Raw genomic sequence first — 5,910 nt, 5'->3', positions numbered from 1 at the left:
AAACTTTTCACATTCTCCCGTGCAACTCGGCTGCTAGTCCTCCTTTCATGCAGAATCTTAAGGTCCTACCTCATGTCCAAGGCATCAAAGCCAGCTAAAAGTCAATAATCGATGATTAAAACTTGAATTGTACTACTTCTTACTGGCTATTACATCAACTTAGAAGCTTCATCCGTGTTCTACTATGGTATTTTTAGTGTCCCCGCATACAGGAGCACGCGACATAGCTTTGCAGACGATAAGTACAACCGTTTCAGAGAGAAGGGCGGACAATGTTACGATCTGTCTTCAAGTCGACTCGATGACAAAAGACGAAAACGGACGGATTTCTCAGGTTAATACTACATATTAACACTTTTCACATTCTCCCGTGCCACTCGGGTGCTAGTCCTCCTTTCATGCAGAATCTTAAGGTCCTAGCTCATGTCCAAGGCACCAAAGCCAGCTAAAAAGTCAATAATTGATACCTAAAATTGGAATTGTACTACTTCTTACTTTCTATTACAACATCTTAGAAGCTTCATCTGTGTTCTACTATGGTGCTTTCAGTGTCTCCACATACCGCAGCACGTGACATAGATTTGCAGACGATAAGTACAACCGTTTCAGAGAGAATAGCGGCCAATGTGACGATCGGGCTTTAAGTCGATTCAATAACAAATGACAAAAACGGACGGATTTCTCAGGTTTTTACTACATATGAACACTTTACACATTCTCCCGTGCAAGTCGGCTGCTAGTCCTCGTTTCATGCAGAATCTTAAGGTCCTAGCTCATGTCCAAGGCACCAAAGCCAGCTAAAAGGCAATAATCGATGATTAAAACTTGAATTGTACTACTTCTTACTGGCTATTACATCAACTTAGAAGCTTCATCCGTGTTCTACTATGGTATTTTTAGTGTCTCGGCATACCTCAGCACGCGACATAGTTTTGCAGACTATACGTACAACCGTTTCAGAAAGAAGAGCGGCCAATGTGACGATCTGGCTTTAAGTCGATTCGATAACAAATGACGAAAACGGACGGATATTTCGGGTTTTTACTACATATGAACACTTTTCACATTCTCCCGTGCAACTCGGCTGCTAGTCCTCCTTTCATGCTGAATCTTGAGGTCCTAGCTCATGTCCAAGGCACCAAAGCCAGCTAAAAAGTCAGTAATCGATACCTAAAACTGGAATTGTACTACTTCCTACTGGCTATTACATCAACTTAGAAGCTTTGTATGTGTTCTACTATGGTGCTTTTAGTGTCTCCACATACCGCAGCACGCGACATAGCTTTGCAGACGATAAGTACAACCGTTTCAGAAAGAAGAGCGGCCAATGTGACAATCTGGCTTTAAGTCAATTCCATAACAAATGACGATAACGAGCGGATTTCTTAGGTTTTTACTACATATGAACTCTTTTCACATTCTCCCGTGCAACTCGGCTGCAAGTCCGCCTTTCATGCTGAATCTTAAGGTCCTAGCTCATGTCCAAGGCACCAAAGCAAGCTAAAAAGTCAATAATCGATACCTAAAACTTGAATTATACTACTTCTTACTGGCTATTACATCATCTTAGAAGCTTCATCTGTGTTCTACTATGGTTCTTTTAGCGTCTCCGCATACCGCAGCACGCGACATAGCTTTCAGACGATAAGTACAACCGTTTCGGAGAGAAGTGCGGGCAATGTGACGATCTGGCTTTAAGCCGATTCGATAACAAATGACGATAACGAACGGATTTCTCTGGTTTTTACTACATATGAACACTTTTCACATTCTCCCGTGCAACTCAGCTGCTAGTCCTCCTTTCATGCAGAATCTTAAGGTCCTAGCTCATGTCCAAGGCACGAAAGCCAGCTAAAAGTCAATAATCGATACCTAAAAGTGGAATTGTACTAATTCTTACTGGCTATTACATCAACTTAGAAGCTTCATCCGTGTTCTACTATGGTATTTTTAGTGTCTCGGCATACCGCAGCACGCGACATAGCTTTCAGACGACAAGTACAACCGTTTCAGAGAGAAGAGCGGCCAATGTGACGATCTGGCTTTAAGTCGATTCAATAACAAATGACAAAAACGGACGGATTTCTCAGGTTTTTACTGCATATGAAAACTTTTCACATTCTCCCGTGCAACTCGGCTGCTAGTCCTCCTTTCATGCAGAATCTTAAGGTCCTACCTCATGTCCAAGGCATCAAAGCCAGCTAAAAGTCAATAATCGATGATTAAAACTTGAATTGTACTACTTCTTACTGGCTATTACATCAACTTAGAAGCTTCATCCGTGTTCTACTATGGTATTTTTAGTGTCCCCGCATACAGGAGCACGCGACATAGCTTTGCAGACGATAAGTACAACCGTTTCAGAGAGAAGGGCGGACAATGTTACGATCTGTCTTCAAGTCGACTCGATGACAAAAGACGAAAACGGACGGATTTCTCAGGTTAATACTACATATTAACACTTTTCACATTCTCCCGTGCCACTCGGGTGCTAGTCCTCCTTTCATGCAGAATCTTAAGGTCTTAGCTCATGTCCAAGGCACCAAAGCCAGCTAAAAAGTCAATAATTGATACCTAAAATTGGAATTGTACTACTTCTTACTTTCTATTACAACATCTTAGAAGCTTCATCTGTGTTCTACTATGGTGCTTTCAGTGTCTCCACATACCGCAGCACGTGACATAGATTTGCAGACGATAAGTACAACCGTTTCAGAGAGAATAGCGGCCAATGTGACGATCGGGCTTTAAGTCGATTCAATAACAAATGACAAAAACGGACGGATTTCTCAGGTTTTTACTACATATGAACACTTTACACATTCTCCCGTGCAAGTCGGCTGCTAGTCCTCGTTTCATGCAGAATCTTAAGGTCCTAGCTCATGTCCAAGGCACCAAAGCCAGCTAAAAGTCAATAATCGATGCCTAAAACTTGAATTGTACTACTTCTTACTGGATATTACATCAACTTAGAAGCTTCATCCGCGTTCTACTATGGTATTTTTAAGTGTCTCCGCATACCGCAGCACGCGACATAGCTTTGCAGACGATAAGTACAACCGTTTCAGAGAGAAGGGCGGACAGTGTGACGATCTGGCTTTAAGTCGATTCGATAACAAATGACGAGAACGGACGGATTTCTCGGGTTTTTAGTACATATGAACACTTTTCACATTCTCCCGTGCAACTCAGCTGCTAGTCCTCCTTTCATGCAGAATCTTAAGGTCCTAGCTCATGTCCAACGCACCAAAGCCAGCTAAAAGGCAATAATCGATGATTAAAACTTGAATTGTACTACTTCTTACTGGCTATTACATCAACTTAGAAGCTTCATCCGTGTTCTACTATGGTATTTTTAGTGTCTCGGCATACCTCAGCACGCGACATAGTTTTGCAGACTATACGTACAACCGTTTCAGAAAGAAGAGCGGCCAATGTGACGATCTGGCTTTAAGTCGATTCGATAACAAATGACGAAAACGGACGGATATTTCGGGTTTTTACTACATATGAACACTTTTCACATTCTCCCGTGCAACTCGGCTGCTAGTCCTCCTTTCATGCTGAATCTTGAGGTCCTAGCTCATGTCCAAGGTACCAAGGCCAGCTAAAAAGTCAATAATCGATATCTAAAACTTGAAATTTGCTACTTCTTACTGGCTACTACATCAACTTAGAAGCTTCATCTGTGTTCTACTATGGTGCTTTTAGTGTCACCGCATACCACAGCACGCGACATAGCTTTGCAGACTATAAGTACAACCGTTTCAGAAAGAAGAGCGGCCAATGTGACGATCTGGCTTTAAGTCGATTCGATAACAAATGACGAAAACGGACGGATTTCTCGGGTTTTTAGTACATATGAACACTTTTCACATTCTCCCGTGCAACTCAGCTGCTAGTCCTCCTTTCATGCAGAATCTTAAGGTTCTAGCTCATGTCCAAGGCACCAAAGCCAGCTAAAAGGCAATAATCGATGATTAAAACTTGAATTGTACTACTTCTTACTGGCTATTACATCAACTTAGAAGCCTCATCCGTGTTCTACTATGGTATTTTTAGTGTCTCGGCATACGGCAGCACGCGACATAGCTTTGCAGACGATAAGTACAACCGTTTCAGAGAGATGGGTGGACAATGTGACGATCTGGCTTTAAGTCGATTGGATAGTAAATGACGAAAACGGACGGATATTTCGGGTTTTTACTACATATGAACACTTTTCACATTCTCCCGTGCAACTCGGCTGCTAGTCCTCCTTTCATGCAGAATCTTGAGGTCCTAGCTCATGTCCAAGGCACCAAAGCCAGCTAAAAAGTCAATAATCGATACCTAAAACTGGAATTGTACTACTTCTTACTGGCTATTACATCAACTTAGAAGCTTTGTATGTGTTCTACTATGGTGCTTTTAGTGTCTCCACATACCGCAGCACGCGACATAGCTTTGCAGACGATAAGTACAACCGTTTCAGAAAGAAGAGTGACCAATGTCACGATCTGGCTTTAAGTCGATTCGATAACAAATGACGAAAACGGACGGATTTCTCAGGATTTTACTACAGATGAACACTTTTCACATACTCCCGTGCAACTCGGCTGCTAGTCCTGCTTTCATGCAGAATCTTAAGGTCCTAGCTCATGTCTAAGGCACCAAAGCCAGCTAAAAAGTCAATAATCGATACTTAAAACTTGTATTGTACTAATTCTTACTGGCTATTACATCATCTTAGAAGCTTCATCTGTGTTCTACTATGGTGCTTTTAGCGTCTCCGCATACCGCAGCACGCGACATAGATTTCAGACGATAAGTACAACCGTTTCGGAGAGAAGAGCGGCAAATGTGACGATCTGGCTTTAAGTCGATTCGGTAACAAATGACGAAAACGGACGGATTTCTCTGGTTTTAACTACATATGAACACTTTTCACATTCTCCCGTGAAACTCGGCTGCTAGTCCTCCTTTCATGCAGAATCTTAAGGTCCTAGCTCATGTCGAAGGCACCAAAGCCAGCTAAAAGTCAATAATCGATGATTAAAACTTGAATTGTACTACTTTTTACTGGCTATTACATCATCTTAGAAGCTTCATCTGTGTTCTACTATGGTGCTTTTAGTGTCTCCGCATACCGCACCACGCGACATAGCTTTGCAGATGATAAGTACAACCGTTTCAGAGAGAAGAGCGGACAATGTGAAGATCTGGCTTTAAGTCGATTCGATAACAAAAGAAGAAAACGGACGGATTTCTCAGGTTAATACTACATATGAGCACTTTCCACGTTCTCCCATGCAACGTTTCTGCTAGTCTCCCTCTCATGCAGATTCTTAGGGTCCTAGCTCATGTCCAAGGCACCAAAGCCAGCCAAAAAGTCAATAATCGATAACTAAAACTTGAATTGTACTACTTCTTACTGGCTATTACCTCAACTAAGAAGCTTCATCTGTGTCCTACTATGGTGATTTTAGTGTGTCCACATACCGCAGCACGCTACATAGCTTTGCAGACGATAAGTACAACCGTTTCAGGGAGAAGAGCGGCCAATGTGACGATCTGGCTTTAAGACCATACGATAACCAATGACGAAAACGTACTGATTTCTCGGGTTTTTACTACATATGAACACTTTTCACATTCTCCCGTGCAACTCGGCTACTAGTCCTCCTTTCATGCAGAATCTTAAGGTCCTAGCTCATGTCCAAGGCACCAAAGCCAGCTAAAAAGTCAATAATCGATATCTAAAATTTCAATTGTACTACTTCGTACTAGCTATTACATCAACTTAGAAGTTTCATCTGTGTTCTACCATGGTGCTTTTAGTGTCTCCACATACCGCAGCACGCGACATAGCTTTGCAAACTATACGTACAACCGTTTCAGAAAGAAGAGCGGCCAATGTGACGATATGGC

This window comes from Schistocerca gregaria, unplaced genomic scaffold (genome assembly GCF_023897955.1).
Source record: "Schistocerca gregaria isolate iqSchGreg1 unplaced genomic scaffold, iqSchGreg1.2 ptg000448l, whole genome shotgun sequence".
NCBI classification, from domain to species: domain Eukaryota; kingdom Metazoa; phylum Arthropoda; class Insecta; order Orthoptera; family Acrididae; genus Schistocerca; species Schistocerca gregaria.
Note: the sequence above shows the minus strand (reverse complement) of the source record.